A 26,864-nucleotide genomic window follows, 5' to 3' on the forward strand; every position below is an offset into this window, starting at 1 on the left:
GTTTGTTGCTCGCTCCATTGTTCCGGAGAATGGAGTCTTAGTCATCTTGCCCATGAGGCATGGTTCGCAAGCATCAACTGATTCATAATCAAGTGATTCCAAAAGCCCATCAGCATGGATTTTCTTCATGCACTTTACACCAATATGACCTAAACGGCAGTGCCACAAATAAGTTGCACTATCATTATTAACTTTGCATCTTTTGGCTTCAATATTATGAAAATGTGTATCACCACGATCGAGATCCAACAAACCATTTTCATTGGGTGTATGACCATAGAAGGTTTTATTCATGTAAACAGAACAACAATTATTCTCTAATTTACATGAATAACTGTATTGCAATAAACATGATCCAATCATATTTATGCTCAACGCAAACACCAAATAACATTTATTTAGGTTCAACACTAATCCCGAAAGTATAGGGAGTGTGCGATGATGATCATATCAATCTTGGAACCACTTCCAACACACATCGTCACTTCACCCTTAACTAGTCTCTGTTTATTTTGCAACTCCCATTTCGAGTTACTACTCTTAGCAACTGAACCAGTATCAAATACCGAGGGGTTGCTATAAATACTAGTAAAGTACACATCAATAACATGTATATCAAATATAGCTTTGTTCACTTTGCCATCCTTCTTATCTACCAAATACTTGTGGTAGTTCCGCTTCTAGTGACCAGTTCCTTTGCTGTAGAAGAACTTAGTCTCAAGCTTAGGTCCAGACTTGGGTTTCTTCACTTGAGCAGCAACTTGTTTGCCATTCTTCTTGAGGCTCCCCTTCTTCCCTTTGCGCTTTACTTGAAACTAGTGGTCTTGTTAACCATCAACACTTGATGCTTTTCTTGATTTCTACCTTCGTCGATTTCAGCATCACGAAGAGCTTGGGAATCGTTTCCGTTATCCCTTGCATATTATAGTTCATCATGAAGTTCTAATAACTTGGTGATGGTGACTAGAGAATTCTGTCAATCACTATTTTATCTGGAAGATTAACTCCCACTTGATTCAAGCGATTGTAGTACCCAGACAAGCTGAGCACATGCTCACTCCTTGAGCTATTGTCCTCCATCTTTTAGCTATAGAACTTGTTGGAGACTTTATATCTCTCAACTCGGGTATTTACTTGAAATATTAACTTCAACTCCTGGAACATCTCATATGGTCCATGACGTTCAAAACGTATTTGAAGTCCTGATTCTAAGCCGTTTAAGTATGGTGCACTAAACTATCAAGTAGTCATCATATTGAGCTAGCCAAACGTTAATAACATCTGCATCTGCTCCTGCAATAGGTTTGTCACCTAGCGGTGCATCAAGGACATAATTCTTCTGTGCAGCAATGAGGATAAACCTCAGATCATGGATCCAATCCGCATCATTTCTACTAACATTTTTCAACTTAGTTTTCTCTAGGAACATATAAAAATTAAACGGGGAGCAACATCGCAAGCTATTGATCTACAACATAGATATGCTAATACTACCAGGACTAAGTTCATGATAAATTAAAGTTCAATTAATCATATTACTTAAGAACTCCCACTTAGATAGACATCCCTCTAATCATGTAAGTGATCACGTGATCCAAATCAACTAAACCATAACCGATCATCACGTGAAATGGAGTAGTTTTCAATGGCGAGCATCACTATGTTGATCATATCTACTATATGTTTCATGCGCGACCTTTCGGTCCCAGTGTTCCGAGGCCATATCTGCATATGCTAGGCTCATCAAGTTCAACCTGAGTATTCTGCGTGTGCAAAACTGGCTTGCACCCGTTGTAGATGGACGTAGAGCTTATCACACCCGATCATCACGTGGTGTGTGGGCACAACGAACTTTGGCAACGGTGCATACTCAGGGAGAACACTTATACCTTGAAATTTTAGTAAGGGATCATCTTTTAAGGCTACCGTCGAATTAAGCAAAATAAGATGCATAAAAGATAAACATTATATGCAATCATAATATGTGACATCATATGGCCATGATCATCTTGCGCCTTTGATCTCCATCTCCAAAGTACTGTCATGATCTCCATCGTCACCGGCATGACACCATGATCTCCATCATCTTGATCTATATCAATGTGTCGTCACATGGTCGTCTCACCAACTATTGCTCTTGCAACTATTGCTATCGCATAGCGATAAAGTAAAGCAATTATTTGGCGCTTGCATCTTATGCAATAAAGAGACAACCATAAGGCTTCTGCCAGTTGTCGATAACTTCAACAAAACATGATCATCTTATACAACAACTTATATCTCATCACGTCTTGACCATATCACATCACAACATGCCCGGCAAAAACAAGTTAGACGTCTTCTACTTTGTTGTTGCAAGTTTTACGTGGCTGCTACAGGCTTAGCAAGAACCAATCTTACCTACGCATAAAAAACCACAACGATAGTTTTTCAAGTTGGTATTGTTTTAACCTTCGCAAGGACAGGGCGTAGCCACACTCGGTTCAACTAAAGTTGGAGAAACTGACACCCGCCAGCCACCTGTGTGCAAAGCACGTCGGTATAACAAGTCTCGCGTAAGCGTACGCGTAATGTCGGTCCGGGCCTCTTCATCCAACAATACCGCCGAACCAAAGTATGACATGCTAGTAAGCAGTATGACTTATATCGCCCACAACTCACTTGTGTTCTACTCGTGCACAACATCAACGCACAAAACCTAGGCTCGGATGCCACTGATGGGGAACGTAGTAATTTCAAAATTTTCCTACGCACACGCAAGATCATGGTGATGCACAGCAACGAGAGGGGAGAGTGTTGTCTACATACCCTCATAGACCGGAAGCGGAAGCGTTATAACAACGCGGTTGATGTAGTCGTACGTCTTCACGGCCCGACCGATCAAGCACCGAAACTACGGCACCTCCGAGTTTTTGCACACGTTCAGCTCGATGACAATCCCCGGACTCCGATCCAGCGAAGTGTCAGGGATGAGTTCCGTCAGCATGACGGCGTGGTGACGATCTTGATGTTCTACCGTCGCAGGGCTTCGCCTAAGCACCGCTACAATATTATCAAGGATTATGGTGGAGGGGGGCACCGCACACGGCTAAGAGATCAATGATCAATTGTTGTGTCTCTGGGGTGCCCCCTGCCCCGTATATAAAGGAGTGGAGGAGGGGGCCGACCAAGGAGGGTGGCGGGCCCAAGGAGGGGGGGAGTCCAACTCCCATCGGGAGTAGGACTCCCCTTTTTCCTATTAGGAGTAGGAGAGGGAAGGAAGAAGAAGGAGGGAGGAAGGAAAGGGGGGTCGGCCCCCCTCCCAATTCGGATTGGGCTTGGGGGGGGCGCCCCCTCCCTTGCTCCTTTCCCCTCCTTTCCACTACGGCCTAATAAGGCCGATATACCTCCCGGGGGGTTCCGATTACCTCCCGGTGATCCGGTATTGTCCCAATCTTACCCGGAACCTTTCTAGTGTCCAAATATAGTCGTCCAATATATCGATCTTTATGTCTCGACCATTTTGAGACTCCTCGTCAAGTCCGTAATCACATCCGAGACTCCAAACAACCTTTGGTACATCAAAATAAAGAAACTCATAATGAAACTGTCATCGTAACATTAAGCGTGCAGACACTACGGGTTCGAGAACAATGTAGACATGACCGAGACACGTCTCTGGTCAATAACCAATAGCAGAACCTGGATGCTCATATTGGCCCCTACATATTCTATGAAGATCTTTATCGGTCAGACCGCATAACAACATACGTTGTTCCCTTTGTCATCGGTATGTTACTTGCCCGAGATTCTATCGTCGGTATCTCAATACCTAGTTCAATCTCGTTACCGGCAAGTCTCTTTACTCATTCCATAATACATCATCCCGCAACTAACTCATTAGTTGCAATGCTTGCAAGGCTTATAGTGATGTGCATTACCGAGTGGGCCCAGAGATACCTCTCTGACAATCGGAGTGACAAATCCTAATCTCGAAATACGCCAACCCAACAAGTACCTTCGGAGACACCTGTAGAGCACCTTTATAATCACCCAGTTATGTTGTGATGTTTGGTAGCACACAAAGTGTTCCTCCGATAAACGGGAGTTGCATAATCTCATAGTCATAGGAACATGTATAAGTCATGAAGAAAGCAATAGCAACAAACTAAATGATCAGGTGCTAAGCTAACGGAATGGGTCAAGTCAATCACATCATTCTCCTAATGATGTGATCCGGTTAATCAAATGACAACTCATGTCTATGGTTAGGAAACATAACCATCTTTGATCAACGAGCTAGTCAAGTAGCGGCATACTAGTGACACTCTGTTTCTCTATGTATTCACACATGTATTATGTTTCCGGTTAATACAATTCTAGCATGAATAATAAACATTTATCATGATATAAGGAAATAAATAATAACTTTATTATTGCCTCTAGGGCATATTTCCTTCAACATGTCTTTAAGGAACCATGAAAAGATGTCCCGATTCTCACGGAGGAAGTCGACGAGCTCGCTTTCCTATTTGCTGTCAAGGTTTGCACCTATGACAGAGTACCTCTCCGGGTGCTCAGGGTCCATTGGGATCTTCTTTGTTTCTTTGGCCGGCTTGAAGGAGCCCTAGGTCTCCGACTCTTGGGCTTCTGGGGACATGTCCGGCTGCTTGCTGGCCATGGCCACCACCCGGTCCAGGAGGTTCTTATCGGCCTCAATTATGTTGGACTCCGCCAGCCGGCTGCTGGCTACAGCGCAGGCGGCTGACTTCTCGTAGTCACCACTGATTGTGATAATGCCCTTAGTTCCTGGCATCTTTATCTTGAGGTAGGCATAATGTGGCACTGCCATGAATTAGGCTAGAGCTAGTCAGCTTAGGAGCACATGGTATGGGCTCTCTAGGTTAACTAGCTCGAACCAAATGGCTTCATGACGGAAATGATCCTTGTCTCCGAAGAGGACATCTATGTTGATCTTGCCGATTGGTGAGCAGGACAAGCCGGGCACAATGCCATGAAACAAAGTCCGACTGGGCAGCAGCTGCTTCTCTTTGATCTTCAGCTTCTCAATGGTATCTCGGTAAAGGATGTTGATACTTCTGCCGCCATATATCAGGATTCGGGAGAAACGAGCAGCTCGCCTTTTTGTTGCAAGGGTGGCATCCAAAACTAGGGCATAGGAAGCCGGGGAGGGCATTACATGGTCGGCCCGGCTCCAGCTGATGGGCTTTTCAGACCAATGCATGAACTCTGGAGTAGTGGAAGCAATCACATTTACTTCGCGGTGTTGTTGGCGCCGGCCGTGCTTATCGCTGGCCATACTAGTGAAGAAGACATAAGCGCCATGCTCTTAAGGGTAATCATCTTGCACTTGGCCGACTGCTGAGGAGGCGGAGCCGGTGGGCCAGCAAGCGGAGGAAGCAGTCCTTCTCCCTTGGCGATGCGTACAAGCCAGTGACACTTCCTGACATGTGGTTGGACGGCTTCGCGCAGCTGTGGAACTTGCAGGGGGCATCGAGAGTCTGCTTGACTTGCTGACTTTCTGACGCTTGGGGGTGTCTGCCCTTCGGGTTGTTGATCTTCAACAGTTGCCACCTGCCGGCTGGTGGAAGCCGGCTGGGGGGCTTTGCGCTTGTTGTCATTCGGCTGCTGGGCCTACTGTTTCCTTTAGCCAGTGTTCGAGGAGCCGGGGGGAGCACCTTCCTAGAAGTGTCCACCCGGAGCTCCGACTTCATGGAAGAGTCAGCCGTGGCGTATTTACCTGCTAGGATTAGCAGCTCATCGAGGGTCGCCGACTCGTCGCAGAGAAGCCGGTGCTTGAGTAAGGTGCCTTCTCGGCACCCGGCGGTGAAATACTCGATAGCTTGGACCTCGTGCACTCCTTCGCAGGAGTTGTGCAGTTCTGCCCACCACATCAGGTAATCACGGGTGGACTTATTGGGGCCTTGGACACACAGCAAGAGTTGGCGAGGCTTGGGAGGCCGCTTGGGTGCTGGTCAAGTTCCGGATAGACACCTGGGTGAAGTCTACCCATCTATTGACGTGTTCAACCATGTCCGGGCTGTGCCCTGGAGCATGAGCGGGACATACTTCACGGCAACGCGCTTGTTGCCATTTTCTATGCTGACTATCATGGAATAATCCACCAGCCAATCCTCTGGCTTCATGGAGCCATTGTACTTGGGCGTGTCCCTCGGGAGTGAGAACCCCTTGGGAAAAGGCTCGTCACGGATACGGGGGTCGAAACAAGGCAGACCCATCGCATCTTCTTCTTCTAACGCCAGGGATCGAGCCAGCCGGTCGATCCGGTGGCGGGAGTTGTTCTCGCGGACTCCTTCTCGGCGGCCTAGCCAGTCGCCAAGAGTCGATGATCAACAGGCGGCGGGGAGGTGTGCCTCTCCCTTCGAGGAGGTGGCGGTAATGGATCATCATCTTGTCGCTCGATTGCTCGAGGGCGACCGTCTTGGTCGCGCTCGATGCTGAAGCGAGTCCGGCTGCGGCTGGCAGCCGGCTCTTTGTCTCGTATATCGCGGTCGCTTCCAGTCGGTGTCCGGGAGGTCGCGCCATGCTCTTGGCGAGGGGGTGGCACTACAAGAAATATGTCAACTTGTGACCTTGACTATTGGTCACTAAAAGGTCATTGTTTTTCATTTGTGACCTTTTTGTGACCAAAAACAGAAGGTCAAAATCTGACGGTCGTAAACTGAAATTAACGACCTTCTCTATGAGAAGGTCGTGGACGTTTACGACCAAAATATGCCTACTATTTTGTTTTGGTCACTAGCAGCCTCCCCAGGCCACGTAGGCATCTGACGTGGCAATCTCATGTGGCACAAGAATCAGCCCGATCCAATTCGGTGTTTATATGGGCCGAGCCCATTAATTCAGCCCATTTATATTTTTTTTCCTGTTAATTTTTTGTCAGCTTCATGGACATTGCAGCCTTTTTATTTTTGGCCCATGGCCTTTTTTCTCAACAGTTTCATTTTTTTTCTTTTTTTCTAAATTGGGTTCACTAGTCAGGTGGGTCCCCATTGCTAGGTTCTAATACTGGGTCCTAGCCATCAGGACAATATTCTTCATTTTTTTATTTCACGCAAATAAATACTTGGTATTTAAATTGGCACACAGAAAACACACAAAATACTTCAAATATTATCAACCATCAAAGTGCTACATCATATAACACACATACAAATGTGATCAGCATCAAGTTTACAATCAGATAACAAGCTCCACAATAGGAGCAATTTACATCAAGGTTACAGTCAGATGAAATCCTATGCACGACTCACTAGGCGACCATAGTCGACTAGGCCACCTTCTCTACACTAGAACAAAAATAGAACTATCATCATGCCTTCGGCCGTCGCCCTGTTACATGAATCAGAAGAGAAGAATTAAAACACTAGAGCTAATATATTATGAACAGACATATTATATAAATATATTATGAGGTTCAAAAAAGTTTTATTGTAAACGCATAGTTCTGGTCAACAACACTAACAATTTCAGATCAGATTCTGGAACTACCACTAGGAATTCAGTAAACTGACAGTTTGAGATCCAGTTCAAAATGTTTTAGATCAGTTTCAGATCAGATTCTGGAACTACCACTAGGAATTCAGTAAACTGTATGGAGGTTCAAACTGTTTTATACTATAATAAAGAGTTTTATTGATTAATTGTATTTCTGGTTCAACAAACAGTTTAAGGTCTAGTTCTACATAGGGTACTGGAATTACCCCTAAGAATACTAACCACTTATGGAGGTTTAAAATGTTGTACTGTAAAAGAGTATTATTGATTAATGATGTTTGCTGCATACCAGAGAGTCTCTAGTTCCCGGTTCAACGAGAGCTAGCGCTGAAGGGCCTGGTTCTTCTCGGCCATCTTGATCCTCCTCGTCCGTATCTTGGACTGGACCTGGGACAGAGTCTGCATGCAGCGATGTGTGCTGGTGGCCTGGCGCTTGACGGAGTGGCCTTGGACCAGAGACTTGAGTCTGACCAGGCCTTTCAATGCCCGCAGCGCCCTTCTCGCATGGATAGATAGATATTTATACATGGGGCAAATAGATATCAGTAATTCTCTCATCACTCTCACTCGCCAGATATTCATGCATGGGGGAATTGATAGCAGCAACTCAGACGGTACACTCATAGTATCAGTAAAAAATGCTTGCTAGTATGTGTCAAGAGAAACCCTGAACCTGAAAGCTCAGGCTGCTGCTTATTTTGTTATTGTGTGGTAAGTACTACTAAGATCAAAATGCATTCAAGGGAGCATAAAAGTCATCCCCATTTGAAGCATGTACAGTCTACAGAGATACTAACAGGTGAACAGACAGCCCCTAGAAATTGGCTAACTACTTCTACTTTATAATATGCAGTCTACAAAGATACTAACTACTTCTACTGTATAATCACAATCTGCAGTCACTAAATAAATCAAAGGTGTATGATGCAAATACAGCAAAATAGTCCAGTTAACTTGTCAATTAAGAGACTAATTAAACCAGTCACTCTAAGCATACTAGAGCTTCAAACCAGTTCATTTAGTTGAAATAAAGAGGGTCACAGAATAACCTAAAAGGTGCCCATTTGCACTCCTACACTCGAACACACACACACACACACACACACACACTATGGATACTTTTGAGATTCACATGCACATTAAGTAAATTCAGTGAAATTTAGTAAATATGGAGTACAGAAGAGAGGTTCAGACTTCAAACACAGGCTGTAGGCGCTGGTGACAGAGATGATCCAGGTTGTAGGACTTGGAGATGAGCTGCAGCAGTGGAGAAAACTTGTAGCCGCCGCCACTGCTGCCAGGTAAGCAGGCACCATCCACTGGACATCCCAGCCGTGGTGTCACAGTAGCACCAGCAGGTGTTCAATTAGTCAAGCAGCAAGCCACATGATTTGTGTTCTTTTAAAACTTTCTGCTCCGCCTACCTGAACACACATCACCATTTATGATAACATAAGCAAAGCATGATAGAAAGTAACCAACCAATTGAAAAGAACATATACATTGACTTTCTTCAAATTCAAAACTATTCCTTCTAAGCTTGGTAGCTCTTCCTAATCAAAATTCTTGATGACATCTCAATGCACAACAAGGTTGTAGTTAATAACTCCTTATTTATCATGTATTGTCCAAAGTTACATGATGAAAGACATAAATGAGCAAGACTATAATTTGTAATCCTTGGTTCATTTAGCCAAACTTCAATCCAGTATACTTTGTCCATTGATAGCTAAGGCATTTTTTAAGAATCCTAACTGACCCTCAATCATCCATTGTACGATGGCATGAAACAGAGCATGGATAGCAGAGGAGGGAGAGGAGCAGCAGTAGCTCATTGTGGTGGTTTGTGTGACCGATGTTGAACATGACCGCCTCCCCTCCATGGCTTGCAACCACCACGCACCTTTCCTGGCTGGTATGATGAAGTGAAGCCCTTCTACTCTGATGCAGGGATGAAAACTTCCCCTGCACAAGGACAGGAGAAATATGAATCAACTACACATACCTAGATGAATAGAGTCAACATCACTTGCATCTCAAAACTATGTTACTACCTCAGAAACATCAAATAACCCATGTGGCCGAGTGGGAGAAGGGGTTACCTTGAGGAAGTCGGCCATGGTGTGACTGGGAGGGCCGGGCCTCCGGGCGAGGCCGTGGGGAGGTCAGACGGATGGCGACCGCGACGAAAGGTGAGCGGGTTGGCGACATAGTAGAAGCCCGCGACGCAGCCGCGGAGGCAGACGAGGCCGCGCGACGAGGCGCGGATCTAGCTCGACGACGCGCGGATCCGGAAGGCTCGCTGTGGCCGTGGAGGCTCGACGAGGCGCGGATCCTGCTTGACAAGGCGCGGATCCAGCTCAACGACAGCGCGGATCTAGCGCCATGGGAGAGAGGGAGAGGTACGGCTCGATCTTGTCAGTGGTCGGAGAGCGATGCGGAGATCGCGGAGGCGAGGGAGGAGGCGGCGGTGGCGACTAGGTGGTCGCGGAGCGGGTGGTTGGCGGGGAAGGTGAGGGGCGAGGCGATGAGGAGCGGCTTGAGGTCGGATCTGGCGCCGTAGGTGGCGGCGACGGTCTGACGGGAGGGGTTAGGGTTTGGGCTGCGGGTCGTGGGGGAGGAGTGGTGTGTGGGGGAGAGGGGGAGAGGGGGAGGAGTGGTGTGCGGTGGGTGAGTGGTGTGTGGGGGAGAGGGGAGGAGGAGGCATTCGGCCACTGACATGTGGGCCCACGAGGAATTAGGCCCACATGTCAGTGCCCTCAACGACATGTGGTGTACGTGAGGGAGCTGCTTTCGGGTGGGTGTGGGTGGGGGAGAGGGTGAGGGGTGTGGGCCGTTGGATCTGACAGTATCCGACGGTCTCTAATGCTTGATCCGCGTGACATGCCTATAGACCAATCAGAACGAAGTGCAGGCTTTGATGACGTTATGACCATCTAAAATGGTCATAATTGATTAACAATAGGCGCTACCAACGCAGCACCACGGCGGCCAGCGAAGCTCCATTGTAGCGTGAGCTGCAACGCAGCACCACGACGCACGGTGGTAAGTTTTCTTCTCTTTTTATGACAATGTTTGTTAAGTTTCCAAATAATTAGTAGTGTTATTCCTCGAATAACGAAAAATCAATTTTCCATTTTTCGAGTGCCCGAAATGAGGTTTTTTGTGAAGGAACTACCAAATAATTGTTGTAAAAATGGCCCAAATCAATTTTATAAAACACTAGGCCATGTTTAATGCACAATTGACACAATGGTTGGGTGTCAAATGCTTTGATCCATCTCTAGTGAAAAAAACAAATTTCCACCGATTTAGCAGGAAGCGGGTCAAATTTGAACAACAGCTACCTCGTAGTTTGCTCTTTATTTTTATCCAAAAATCATTTCTAGGTACATAAGTATCTATTTAATCAGAGAAACACCAAAAAAAGTTCCAAGATTCAACCACTAGCTAGGAATGGTCATTCCCGTCGTTTTGACCAAATTTTGAAACGGGCATAAAAAATTTAAAAAATCAAAAATTTGGGAAACCTTCACATTGTGTCATTATATGTGGCCAAGTTCCCAGGAAAAATAAACAACTTGTAATACGGCAATTATTTTAAAAAAGTGTTCTCAGAAACGAGCTATCACGTGTGGAGATCAATGGCTTTCAATCCAAATGACCAATCTTATGGCCACATTCATGGCATAGTTTGTTCAAATGATCTCATATTGTGGAAAAGGATGCATATTGGAATTCCAACCAATGTTGCCTAAGGAAGTATTCATTTTCTTTGGACGAAAAAATCATTTTCCATTTTTCGAGTGCCCAAAAGTAGGTTTTTTGTGAAGGACCTCCCAAATAATTGTTGCAAAATTGGACCAAATCAATTTCCTAAAATACTAGGACATATTTAATGCACAATTGACAAAATGGTTGGGTGTTAAAAGTTTTGATCCATCTCTGATGAAAAAGACAAATTCCCGCCGATTCAGTAGGAAGCGGGTCAAATTTGAACTGTAGCTACCTCGTAGTTCGCTATTTATTTTTCCAAAAAATTATTTCTAGGTACATAACTACCTATTTAATCAGAGAAACACCAAAAAAATTCCAAGATTCAACCACTAGCTAGGAACGGTCATTCCCGCCGTTTTGACTGCATTTTGAAACGGGCATAAAAAATTCAAAAAAAATCAAAAAATTGGAAAACCTTCGCATTGTGTCATTATATGTGGCCAAGTTCCCAGGAAAATAACAAACTTGTAATACGGATTTTTTTTAAAAAAAAGTGTTCTAAAAAACGAGCTATCACGTGTGGAGATCGATGGCTTTCAAGCCAAATGTTCAATCTTATGGCCACATCCATGGCATAGTTTGTTCAAATGATCTCATATTGTGCACAAGGGTGCATATTGGAATGAAAAACAATGTTTCCTAAGGAAGTTTTCATTTCCATTGGACGAAAAAACCATTTTCCATTTTTTGAGTGCCCAAAAGGAGGTTTTTTTGTGCAGGACATCCAAAATAATTGTTGCAAAATTGGACCAAATCATTTTTATAAAATACTAGGACATATTTAATGCACAATTAACCAAATGGTTGGGTGAAAAAAGTTTTGATACACGTATTGTGAAAAAGACAAATTTCCGCCGATTCAGGTGGAAGCGGGTCAAATTTGAACTGCAGCTGCCTTCTAGTTTGCTCTTTATTTTTTACAAAAATCATTTCTAGGTACATAAGTATGTATTTAATCAGAGAAACACCAAAAAATTCCAAGATTCAACCACTAGCTAGGAATGGTCATTCCCGCCGTTTTGACCGCATTTTGAAATGGGCATAAAAAATTCAGAGAAAATCAAAAATTTGGGAAACCTTCACATTGTGTCATTATATGTGGCCAAGTTCCTAGGAAAAATAACAAACTTGTAATATGACAATTTTTTTTAAAAAAATGTTCTCAAAAACGAGCTATCACGTGTGGAGATCGATAGCTTTCAAGCCAAATGATCAATCTTATGGCCACATCCATATCATAGTTTGTTCAAATGATATCATATTGTGCACAAGGGTGCATATTGGAATGAGAAACAATATTGCCTAAGGAATTTTTCATTTTCTTTGGACGCAAAAATCATTTTCCATTTTTCGAGTGCCCAAAAGGAGGTTTTTTTGTGAAGGACCTCCCAAATAATAGTTGCAAAATTGGACCAAATAATTTCTATAAAATACTAGGACATATTTAATGCAGAATTGACCAAATGGTTGGGTGTAAAAAGTTTTGATCCACCTTCGTGAAAAAGATAAATTTCCGCCGATTCAGTTGGAAGTGGGTCAAATTTGAACTGTAGTTGCCTTGTAGTTTGCTCTTTATTTTTTACAAAAATCATTTCTAGGTACATAAGTATCTATTTAATCATAAATACATGGTTTGGTGGCGGTACGTCAAGGTTTGGACGGTGGCCGAGGGCTCCAACTCTCGAGTCCGTAAACTAGCATGCCCGCCGCGTGGTCACCGTGTGACCGTGGTGTTGTCATGTGTTCTGGGCGGCCTAGGCATGTTTAGTAGGTTTGCCACTCCCCAGGTAGATGCTACGAAGAAAATCACAACACAAGATTCTCACGAGGAGACCGATCGATGCTCAAACATGAATAAGCAGCCAAGTGTTTGATTAGCGGTACGGGAAATGCACATGGCCAATGGGCATGAGTTTTCGCTGAATATGATCATCTACTAAGGAGAATGTCTTCACAAATTTTGAGCTCAAAAGGAGGATCCTAGGTGGTACTTGCTTTGCAAAGTACCATGCTGGACAAAAATATGAATGTTGAAGCTGGGCTCAAACTAATGAATGGATTGAGCTGAAATTTGGTGGAGGATGGTTATTTGGGCATAGGAAAGCATTGTAGAAAATTGATACCATTTGAACATGCCAAAGTAGTACTTCCTTCACAATTCTCTTCTATGGACAGAAACTTGGGAAAACTAGTGAGAGAGATTGGATGAATGAAATGAGCTAAAAATTGGTGTAGGCAAGTTACATATGTATGGTCATGCGCTGGTAAATTTTCAGATCATTTGGGTAAGCCTAGCTAGAACTTACTTCACAAAGCTTCTCTCGAGGTAGAAACTTTGAAAATTTCCTGAGAAAGATTTACTAGGAAAATTGAGCTGAATATTATCATGTGGCAATGATTTGGGTATGGAAGAGTGCCTGAAAAGTTTGAGGGTAAATAGGAGGGGTCTATATAACACTTGGTTTGCAACGTGCCAATTTGGCCATAAAATATAAATTGAAGCTGGGCTCTCATAGATGATTTGTCTGAGCTACAATTTGGAGGAGGGTGATAATTTGGGCATACGAAGGAACTGTATAAATTTCATGTCATTTCGATATATAAAAAAGGTACTTCCTTCACAATGCTTCTAGGTGGACAAAAACTTTGGAAATTTGCCGAGGAAGATTTGCTAGGCAAGTGGAGCTGAATTTTCTCATGCGGTAATGATTTGGATAGGAAAGAGTGCCCAAAAATCCTAGGGCAATCAAGAATATATAAATAGCACTTCCTTCATAAAGTGTTGTTGTGAATAGAATAGGAAAATGAATATTGTTGAATTAGTTTAGCGCGACAGCCGGCTTCTGGCTGGGCAGCAGCCGCATTAATGAGCTGCTGAACACGCTCTGTCATATAGCGATGCTCGTCGCCCTCCAAGTGGTCCAGCTCGTCTGCTGCCACCCGGGCGGCGCGTATTTTCTCCATAGGTGTGGCGTAGACTGGGTAGTCCACTCCAAACATGCTGGCAACGGCTCCGCCTCACTGCCTGACCGTGCCAGCTCGGCTGGGCCCAGCAGCAGTCGGAGTGCCGCCGAGAGCGCGGTCAACGTCACGCTGGAAGGCTTCAGAGAGGCGGGACATGGTAGCCAACTTATTGGCGTTCTCCACAAGCGAGACGCGGCAGGCTTCCAGCGTCTCGGCGTCCGCATCCACGGCAATGGGCGTGGACAAGTATAGGGGATCAATTGTAGCCTCTTTCGATAAGTAAGAGTGTCGAACCCAACGAGGAGCTAAAGGTAGAACAAATATTCCCTCAAGTTCTATGGACGACCGATACAACTCTACGCACACTTGACGTTCGCTTTACCTAGAATAAGTATGAAACTAGAAGTACTTTGTAGGTGTTGTTGGATTGGTTTGCAAGATAATAAAGATTACGTAAATAAGAAGCAGGGGTTGTTTAGGTAAAGACACAACTAAGTTAGTTTTAGTAAAGAGCTTTTTGTTAGGAGAAATTTGTTGGTCCCTAGGCAATCGATAATTAGAATGGTAATCATTATTGCAATTTTATATTAGGGAGAGGCATAAGCTAACATAATTTCTCTACTTGGATCATATGCACTTATGATTGGAACTCTAGCAAGTATCCGCAACTACTAAAGATCATTAAGGTAAAACCCAACCATAGCATTAAAGCATCAAGTCCTCTTTATCCCATAGGCAACAACCCCCTTACTCGGGTTTGTGTTTCAGTCACTCACGCAACCCACTATAGGCTAATCATGAACGTATTGCAACACCCTACAGCGGGGATCCCTCACGCTTGCGCGACACGGAGAGCATCGTAGGACAGCACCAATAATAAAACATGCAACTCAAACCAATCTTGATCATCAAATAGACCATAGGACAAAACGGATCTACTCAAACATCATAGGATAGCCATACATCATTGGGAAATAATATATAGAGTTGAGCACCATGTTTATGTAGAGATTACAGCGGGTAAGAGAGAGGTTACACCGCTACTTAGAGGGGGGAAGAGTTGGTGATGATGGTGGTGAAGTTGTTGGTGAAGATTACGATGATGATGATGGCCCCCGGTGGCACTCCGGTGCCACCGGAAGCGAAGGGGAGAGAGCCCCCCTCCTTCTTCTTCTTCCTTGACCTTCCCCTTAGATGGGAGAAGGGTTTCCCCTCTGGTCCATGGCCTCCATGGTGTGGGAGGGACGAGAGCCCCTACGAGTTTGGATCTGTCTCTCTGTCTCTCTCTGTTTTTGCGTTCCCAGATTCTGTCCTTTCACCATTTCATATATTCCCGGAGATCTGTAACTCTGATTGGGCTGACATTTTAACACGATCTCTATCCGGATATTAGCTTTCTTGCGGCGAAAGAAGGGCACCAACCACCTTTCGAGGTGACCACAAGGGCCCAGGGTGCGCCTGCCCCCTTGGGCGCCCCTTGCCTCGTGTCCCCCTCGAGCATCGTCTCATGTGGATTTTCTTCCCAAAAATCACATATATTCCAAAAAATCTCCGTCAGTTTTTATCCTGTTTGGACTCCATTTGATATGGATATCATGCGAAACAAAAAACATGCAACAAACAGGAACTGGCACTGGGCACTGGATCAATATGTTAGTCCCAAAAATAGTATAAAAAGTTGCCAAAAGTATATGAAAGTTGTAGAATATTGGCATGGAACAATAAAAAATTATAGATACGGCGGAGACGTATCAGCATCCCCAAGCTTAATTCCTACTCGTCCTCGAGTAGGTAAATGACAAAAAAGATAATTTTTGATGTGGAATGCTACCTAGCATAATCTTGATCACATAGCTAATCATGGCATGAATATTAAGATACGAGTGATTCAAAGGTATATTCTATCATTTGACATAAAAACAATAATACTTCAAGCCTGCTAATAAAGCAATCGTGTATTTTCAAAATAACATGGCCAAAGAAAGTTATCCCTACAAAATCATATAGTGTGGCTATGCTCCATCTTCACCACACAAAATATTCGCATCATGCACAACCCCGATGACAAGCCAAGCAATTGTTTCATACTTTTGACGTTCTCAAACCTTTTCAACTTTCACTTAATACATGAGCGCGAACCATGGACATAGCACTATAGGTGGAATAGAATGGTGGTTGTGGAGAACACAAAAAGGAGAAGATAGTCTCACATCAACTAGGCGTATCAATGGGCTATGGAGATGCCCATCAATAGATATCAATGTGAGTGAGTAGGGATTTCCATGCAACAGATGCACTGCGAGCTATAAGTGTATAAAATCTCAAACTAGAAACTAAGTGGGTGTGCATCCAACTTGCTTGCTCATGAAGACCTCGGGCATTTGAGGAAGCCCATCATCGGAATATACAAGCCAAGTTCTATAATGAAAAATCCCACTAGTATATATGAAAGTGATAACTGAAGACACTCTCTATATGAAGAACATGGTGCTACTCCGAAGCACAAGTGTGGTAAAAGGATAGTAACATTGCCCCTTCTCTCTTTTTCTCTCATTTTTTGTTTTTTATTATTTTTTGGGCCTTCCCTTTTTTTGGCCTTTCTATTTTTTTCGTCCGGAGTCTCATCCCGACTTGTGGGGGAATCATATTCTCCATAATCATTTCCTCACTGGGGCAATGCTCGAATAATGATGATCATCACACTTTTATTTACTTACAACTCAATATTACAAATCAATATTACAAGTCGATATCTAGAACAAAGATATGACTCAATATGAATGCCTTCGGCGGTGTACCGGGATGTGCAATGATCTAGTGTAGCAATGACATAAAAAACGGACAAGCCATGAAAACATCATGCTAGCTATCTTACGATCATGCAAAGCAATATGACAATGAATGCTCAAGTCATGTATATGATGATGATGGAAGTTGCATGGCAATATATCTCGGAATGGCTATGGAAATGCCTTGATAGGTAGGTATGGTGTCCGTTTTGAGGAAGGTATATCGTGGGTTTATGGTACCGGCGAAAGTTGTGCCATACTAGAGAGGCTAGCAATGATGGAAGGTGAGAGTGCGTATAATCCATGGACTCAACATTGGTCATAAAGAACTCACATACTTATTGCAAAAATCTATTAGTCATCGAAACAAAGTACTACGCGCATGCTCCTAGGGGGATGGATCGGTAGGAAAAGACCATCGCTCGTCCCCGACCGCCACTCATAAGGAAGACAATCAATAAATAAATCATGCTCCGACTTCATCACATAACGGTTCACCATACGTGCATGCTACGGGAATCACAAACTTGAACACAATTATTTCTACCATCCACGACTACCCACTAGCATGACTCTAATATCACCATCTTTATATCAAAAAACTATTGGAAGGAATCAAACATATCATGTTAAGTGATCTACAAGTTTTGTGTAGGATTTTATGACTAACCATGTGAATGACCAATTCCTGTCATCTCTCTAAATAGATATAAGTGAAGCAAGAGAGTTTAATTCTTTCTACAAAAGATATGCCCACGCTCTAACAAATATAAGTGAAGCAAAATAACATTCTACAAATGGAGGTTTTCTATGTAAAGAGAAACACGCAATCCAAGCTTCAAATGATATAAGTGAAGCACATGAAGCATTCTATAAAGCCATACTCAAAAGATATAAGTGAAGTGCATAGAGCATTCTATAAATCAACCAAGGACTATCTTATACTAGCATGGTGCATAAAAGAAAAATGAAAACTAAAAGCAAAAGACGCTCCAAGATTGCACATATCGCATGAACAAAACGAATCCGAAAACATACCGATACTTGTTGAAGAAAGAGGGGATGCCTTCCGGGGCATCCCCAAGCTTAGACGCTTCAGTCTCCTTGAATATTTACTTGGGGTCCCTCGGGCATCCCCAAGCTTGAGCTCTTGCCTCTCTTCCTTCTTCTCACATAGAGACCTTCTCGATCATCGAACACTTCATCCAAACAAAACTTCAACAGAAAACTCGATAAGATCCGTTAGTATAATAAAGCAAATCACTAGTCTAAGTACTATTGTAAAACAATTCATATTTTGCTTTTGCATTATATCTACTGTAGTATAACTTTTCCATGGCTTAATCCACTGATATAATTCGATATTTTCATCAAAACAAGCAAACTATGCATCAAAAACAGAATCTGTCTAAAAAACAGAACAGTCTGTAATAATATGAACATTCACCATACCTCTGGTACTCCGAAAATTCTACCAAAATTAGGAAAAATAAAAACTTTGTATAGAAAGACATTGCGAAAAGAATCAACTATTTGACGTTCCAATAAAAAATGTAAAATTGCGCGCTACAGCCAAAGTTTCTGTCCTGCACCGTACAAACCAATAAGCAAAGTATACATCCTAAAGCAAACCTTGGCACATTATTTTTATGATACAATGGAATTGTACAAGGGGATAATTATTTTTGTTGAAAATTTTGTGTAATTAATATTCACAAAGTTTCCATGGGCATGAACAAAGCTCAGGACGTCCCCCATTTTCACAATGCTCGTCTATCTCACTTTCACTTTTCTTTTTTGAAAAAGTTTCAGGTTCCCCTCTTTATTTTTTTTTGTTTTTAAACTATATAAAAGCACTCAACAGAAATAAATGACTCTCTAAAACTTCCGGGTTGTCTCCTTGGCAACACTATCTTTAAAGCCATTAAGCTAGGCATATAGTTCTCAAGTAATGGATCCACCCGGATCCCAATGTATATCAAAGCCAATTTGAATCAACAATGATTTGTAATTTAGTAGTGAGCACAAAGTAACATATATCATGCAACAACGAAGTCTAACTCTCTTCATATGCATCGGCATGTCATAAAAGAACAATTCATGCACACATAGTAAAGACCAATGCATAGTATAAATAGTTTCTTGCAATTTTATCGTATTGGAAACATAGAGAGGCGGAGATATAGTTTCTGTCTCATAATAATTGCAAGTAGGAGCAGCAAGAACATGCATATTATATTCATCAAAATCATCATGTGTAATAGTAAAAAGCAACCCATCAATATAGTCCTTAATAAGGGTAAACTTCTCCGATATAGTGTAGTCGGGAGAATTCAAAAAGATAATAGGACTATCGTGCATGGGTGCAATAGCAACAATTTCATGTTTAACATGAGGAACTATAGCAAGTTCATCTCCATGGGCATAATTTATATTGGCATCTTGGCCACAAGCATAGCAAGCATCATCAAAAAGGGATACTTCAAGAGAATCAACGGGATCATAACAATCATCATAGCAATCATCCCTCGGTAAGCACGAAGGGAAACTAAACAATGTATGAGTTGAAGAGTTACTCTCAGTAGAAGGTGGGCACAGGTAGCTAATCCGCTCTTCCTCCTTTTGTTATTCGCTCTCCTCATCATCTTTTTCATCCAATGAGCTCACAGTTTCATCAATTTCTTCTTCCATAGACTCTAGCAAAATATTAGTCTCTTCTTGGACAGCGGAGGAGACCTCGATATATGGTTTAACATAGGCATTAGAAGCATAATTCTCATAACAATATTCAAGTATGGCAATATTTTCAGACTTGTAAAGAGTAGCATCATACTTTTCAATCAAAGAAGCAATTTCATAAGCACTCTTAAAAGCAACAAATTCTTCAATTTGTTGAACATCATAGTAATTATAAACACCCTTAGCATAATAAGATACGATTCCATCATCACTAAACAAACATTGGTAGGGAAGGTGTTTCTTAGGGTCTTCAGAACAACAAGTATAATCATATATTTCGCATAAATTCCAAGCATAGAATTGCAAACGATGAATTTGATCCAGTAAATGTTTCCCTTTTTCAGATATGCGGTGTCGCACATAACAAGCATGCTCATCTAAAGATTTTCCCTCAACTAAGCTAGTTGGGGTTGCAGCATGAGCACATAGGTGTAAGTGCATCTAGTGCCATCCCTAGTTGGTTTTGGAGTATTGACGACAAACCTAGTTGAGGGACTAATGTGTTTGTGAGAATTGCAGGATAACACAGGTAGAAGTCCCTCATTGATTCGGTTTTCCTACCAGAGGTGACCCCTAAAAATGTATGAAGACATTGATGTCAAAGGTGGTATATGAAGATATTCTCATTGAAGTCTATGACAAGAGAAGACATCGCATGAAGCCTATGGAGGTCGAAGACTTAGATCTTTCGTAGTTCTTTTCATTCTTCTTTGTTGAGTCATAGGAACCACGGTACTATTAAGTGGGGTCCAAGAGAACCAGTTAGAATGACTGAAGTGATGCTTAACCAAAATCTATGTCTTCGAGTGAAGACTATGAGAGCGAATCTTGTCCAGAGTCGGACAAGTCAGCTTCGCTTGTAGCCCAAGTAAAGTTGCTGTCGGTGTTAAAACCGGCAGATCTCGGGTAGGGGGTCCCGAACTGTGTGTCTAGGACGGATGGTAACAGGAGACTGGGGACACTTTGTTTTACCCAGGTTCGGGCCCTCTCGATGGAGGTAAAACCCTACTCCTGCTTGATTAATATTTATGATATGGGTAGTACAAGAGTAGATCTACCACGAGATCAAGGAGGCTAAACCGTAGAAGCTAGCCTATGGTATGATTGTTGTGTATGGAGTTGATTCTGTCCTACGGACTACAACCCTCCAGTTTATATAGATACCGGATAGGGTTAGGGTTACATAGAGTCGGTTACAATGGTAGGAGATCTTGAATATCGCATCGCCAAGCTTGCCTTCCACGCCAAGGAAAGTCCCATCCGGACACGGGACGAAGTCTTCAATCTTGTATCTTCATAATCCAGGAGTCCGGCTGAAGGTATAGTCGGGCTACCCGAACACCCCCTAATCCAGGACTCCCTCAGTTGCCGTGTGAGTTTGAAATCTGACCGTTGGAACACGCGTCAGTTCCTTAGTGACCCAGGGTCATTTCGGACAAATCAGGTTGGGTTGCCTAGTGGCTATAAATAGCCCACCTCCTACAACCAAAAATGGTTGGCTGCTTAGAGTTAGTATACGGCTTTTGTCATTTGAGAGCAACCCACCTCGAAGCTTTTGAGAGAGAATTCCTTGCGAGGATAAAGCCCTAACCACCTAGAGCCAAAGAGAATTGGGCATCACTTAAGTCTTCTTGTCTGTGTGATCTGAAGACTTATTACACTTGAGGACTGTGAATCCTCCAGCCGGTTAGGCGTCGCGTTCTGAGCATCCAAGAGACATTGTGGATTGCCGGTGAACGAAGTCTATGAAGGTTTGGAAGTCTACCTTGAAGACTTACCAGAGTGATTGGGCGAGGTCTGTGTGACCTTAGCTCAAGGGGAATATGGTGAGGACTGGGTGTCCTGAGCTGCGTGTTCAGGACTGGGTGTCCGGGACTATGTGTCCTCAGGTGTAAATACCTAGCCGCCCTAACCAGACGTACAGTTGTCACAGCAACTGGACTGGTCCAACACATCATTGTCTTCAACGAGTCACTGGTTTCATCCTTCCCTTCTCTTTACGTACTGTTACTCCTTGTGAAGTCATTGTATGATTGCACTATCTTTTATCTTCACTGAGTGACTGCGTGTTCAGTTTGGCTTCATAATATCTTCCTACCTGATCCTTACTACATTGCTGCTATTAGTCATTGTGCTTTCACTCTATTGAATACTTGACTATGGATTGCCTAGTGTAGTCTACCTTCCGCTGCAGGGTAATAGGTTTATTTCTATCGTTTGTCTTCATAACTTCCACATTTTGAAGACTTTCATAAAAATCGCCTATTCACCCCCCCTCTAGTCGATATAACGCACTTTCAGTTGGTATCAGAGCAAGATGCTCCCTTGTTCTGTGTGATTCGGTTTAACCACCTGGAGTTTTAGCTATGTCGACTGCAGGGATAATCAAAGTCTCCGCTGCATGCCCCGTCGTCGATGGAACTGAATATCCCTACTGGAAGAATAAGATGCGCATGCATCCTGAAGCCATTAATGTCGACCTATGGTATGTCGTCAAGAACGGCGTTCCCAAGGCTGGAGAAGGTGTCACTGCTGCTGACGTCAAGAAGTTCGTTCAACTGGACTCTACTGCCAAGAATATCATCTGTGGTCATCTGACCAAATGACAGTATGGCCGCGTGAGTGCTTTGGAAACATCTAAGCTAATCTGGGACTGGCTCTCCAAAGCCAACAAAGGCGTCTCAACCCACAGAGATCAGAGAAACAGTGTCCTTCGCAACCTATTCAACCGCTTCAAGAGAAATGGCAATGAGAATGTCCAGCTCACATTTGATCGACTCACTGACATCACGAATGAGCTTCAAGCCCTTGGCGCTACTGACGTCACCAAGCATGAAGTCGTCAAGACACTACTGAGATCACTTGATAGTTCGTTTGACACCCTAGCCCTGATGATTCAAGAATGTCCTGATTTCAAGACACTCGATCCGTCTGACATACTTGAGAGACTCAACACACATGAGTTTCAGCTTTCTAGGAAAAGAGATATCTACGGTCCAAACTATGCGCAAACTCGTGCCTTGAAGGCAAAAGCTATCTCCTCACCTGAAGAAGAATCTGACAGCAGTTCTGATGATCCTGAAGACATTGGAAGGGAACTTGCTATGCTTGTGAAGAAGTTCCAAAAATTCACCAAGAAGAAAGGCTTCAGAAAGTCTTCCCGATCAAGCTCAAGGAATGATGAAGCTTCTGCTCATGACTACAAGAAGAAAACATGTCACAAGTGCAAGAAACCTGGCCACTTCATCTCTGAGTGTCCGCAGTGGGACAATGAGAACAGAAAGAAGAAGAAGAGCAAGGAATATGACTCTGACGACAAGAAGAAGAAGAAATACTCAAAGTCTTCTTCCAAGTCTTCCTCAAAGTCTTCATCACACAAGAAGAGCTCATCTGGCAAGGCACGTGCGTTTGTTGGCAAGGAAATGGATTCAGAGGAGGAGTCCGCTTCTGAGGAGGCGGAGGTGGAGTCTGAGGAGGAGTCCGATTTTGGCGTTGCAAGTCTGGCTACAGCATACGTTTCCAAGTCCAACTTCAACACTGAAGACAATGACTTCACCACCGACACCGATGCAAATGACAAGGACTACTCTGCTCCTACCTACTGCTTCATGGCACGCGGTGCCAAGGTAAACACATGCACTACTCACTATCAAACATCTAGTGACGATGACTCTGATTGTTGTTCAAAACCCAGCTACAAAACACTTGCTAAAATTGCAACTGAACAACAAAAAGCCATGGAACATATTCAAAAACTGTTAGACAAAAGCGATGATCTATTAGGCGCTGAAATGACTCGTTCTGAGTACTTAATTGAAGACATAAAAAATCTTCACGTTAAGTATGAGGAACTTGAAAGTCGTCATGAAACGCTGTCAACAACTCATGAAAAGATTTCCTATGATTATCTTCAAAGGAAGCAAGATCTTGAGAAATTGAGAGCGGCTCATGAAGATCTTCAAAAGAAAAATGAGTCACTTCGCTCCAAACAGATCAATTCCGCTCAGGAAGGATTTGAACCACCATGTCTTAAGTGCATTGAGCATGATAATGCTACTACTGTCGCTGAATGTTCTACTGCTGCTACTGTTGCAATATCTTCAACTGTTGATGTGGGAACTAACCCCTCTGCTGAGGATTCCACTTCTATTGCTGATGAGAATGCTAGGTTGAAGACATTGCTTGAAACAGGGATGTACAAAAGTCTTAAAGGGCATCAGACACTATGTGATGTCCTTAAAAAGCACATCTTGAACCGAAACCCGAGGAAAGAGGGTGTTGGGTTTGTCAGGAAAATGAATGCTTATGGCTCTTACTGGAAACCTGAGCAGTACCCCAAAACCACATGGGTTGCTACAAAGGAATCTTTAGCAGATCTATCCAATCTATCTGGCTTCACTTGTGCAAACCCCATTGTCATTGATGAATCCTTTGATGCAAACTATAAACTGTTTAAGAATCAGAATGGTGAAGTGTTTGCCAGGTACATTGGTACTAATTGCAGGAATGGACCGCCTATGAAGAAGATCTGGGTTCCGAAAAAGTGTCTGGAGAATCTTCCTGTGAATGTAATCATGACACCACACGTCAAGAAGACAAACCTCAGACCACAGGCTTCATACGGTCCAAAGGCTTCATACAGACAGAGGACTCACCTGAGTCGCACTAACGCAAATGTTTTGCAGGGAAACCATACTCAGGCCTATGAATATGAGCGCGGTTCATCAAACCGCCATGTTCATAAGACCAAGAACTATTCTGTGTATTCTTATGAGTACTATTGTCCGCCTGCAAGACTTTTTGCTAGGGCTCCAAAGCCAAAGTTCTCAGACACTACACTTAGACTTATTGCTTCTAAGCCACCCTTCAAGATGTGGGTGGCTAAGAAAGCTTAACTCTCTTTTGCAGGGAAAGGTCTCTGGCAGAAAACCAAAATCGTCTGACGCTATTGCTGGGGACCTTAAACATCTTGTAGGGCGCGAGATCAAATGCCCGAATGGCCTTACTATGTACTTCGTTCCTGAATCGCTTGCTACTCTCCCTATTAGTCCTAATCTGGATCTAAGCTTTCATAACCCACTGGTTCGTCAAATGTTTTTGCTTCACAATTCTCTTCGTGAATCATATCCCCCTAACTGCACTATAGGGTATGACACCAGCGTCTTCAGAATGGATTATTGATAGTGGGTGTACCAACCACATGACTGGCAAAAGAAGCCTTCTTATGGACTCAACCTTACGTCCATCCGACAAGAGTCACATCACATTTGCTGACACTGGTAAAAGTAAGGTATTGGGTCTAGGTAGAGTTGCAATCTCAAAGGATCAACACATGGATAAAGTCATGCTTGTTGAATCCCTTGGCTTCAACTTAATGTCTGTCTCAATGCTTTGCGATTTGAACATGATCGTAATATTTGGAAAATATCGCTGCCTTGTACTAATGGAATCTGACAAGTCTCTAGTGTTTGAAGGGTATCGGAAAGATGATTTGTACGTGGTAGATTTTTCGGCAGGACCACAGCTTGCCGTATGTCTTCTAGCAAAGGCTTCAGAATGCTGGCTCTGGCATCGGAGGCTAGGGCATGCTGGCATGAGGAACCTCCACACCCTTGCAAAGAAGAAGCATGTCATAGGCATCGAGGGCGTCAAGTTCAAGAAAGATCACTTATGCGGTTCCTGTGAAGCAGGGAAGATGGCGAGGGCCAAACATCCCTTGAAGACAATCATGACAACCACTCGACCCTTCGAACTGCTCCACATGGATCTTTTCGGTCCCACTCATTACTCAACTCTTACTACTACTGCTTGCCTCTATGGCTTTGTTATTGTTGATGATTATTCTAGATATACTTGGGTGCACATAATCCTCTACAAGACTGAAGTGTAGGATGTCTTCAGACACTTCGGCAATCGAGCAATGAACAATTATGGCGCCAAGATAAAGCACATCAGAAATGACAATGGCACTGAATTCAAGAACACTGGCCTTGATACATATCTTGATACCTTGGGCATCACACATGAATTCTCAGCCCCATACACCCCACAGCAGAATGGCGTCGTCGAACGCAAGAACACAACACTCATTGAGATCGGGGTGCTCTGTTCTTGCGCCAGAAAAAGGAAGCAAGATCTTGAGAAATTGAGAGCGGCTCATGAAGATCTTCAAAAGGAAAATGAGTCACTTCGCTCCAAACAGATCAGTTCCGCTCAGGAAGGATTTGAACCACCATGTCTTAAGTGCATTGAGCGTGAGAATGCTACTACTGTTGCTGAATGTTCTACTGCTGCTACTGTTGCAATATCTTCAACTGTTGATGTGGGAACTAACCCCTCTACTGAGGATTCCACTGCTATTGCTGATGAGAATGCTAGGTTGAAGACATTGCTTGAAACAGGGATGTACAAAAGTCTTAAAGGGCATCAGACACTATGTGATGTCCTTAAAAAGCAGATCTTGAACCGAAACCCGAGAAAAGAGGGTGTTGGGTTCGTAAGGAAAATGAATGCTTATGGCTCTTATTGGAAACCTGAGCAGTACCGCAAAACCACATGGGTTGCTGCAAAGGAATCTTCAGCAGATCTATCCAATCTATCTGGCTTCACTTGTGCAAACGCCATTGTCATTGATGAATCCTTTGATGCAAACTATAAACTGTTTAAGAATCAGAATGGTGAAGTGTTTGCCAGGTACATTGGTACTAATTGCAGGAATGGACCGCCTATGAAGAAGATCTGGGTTCCGAAAAAGTGTCTGGAGAATCTTCCTATGAATGTCATCATGACACCACACATGAAGAAGACAAACCTCAGACCACAGGCTTCATACGGTCCAAAGGCTTCATACAGACAGAGGACTCACCTGAGTCGCACTAACGCAAAATGTTTTGCAGGGAAACCATACTCAGGCCTATGAATATGAGCGCGGTTCATCAAACCGCCATGTTCATAAGACCAAGAACTATTCTGCATATTCTTATGAGTACTATTGTCCGCCTGCAAGACTTTTTGCTAGGGCTCCAAAGCCAAAGTTCTCAGACGCTCCACTTAGACTTATTGCTTCTAAGCCACCCT

This window comes from Triticum aestivum, chromosome 6A (assembly GCF_018294505.1).
Source record: "Triticum aestivum cultivar Chinese Spring chromosome 6A, IWGSC CS RefSeq v2.1, whole genome shotgun sequence".
Lineage (NCBI taxonomy): Eukaryota > Viridiplantae > Streptophyta > Magnoliopsida > Poales > Poaceae > Triticum > Triticum aestivum.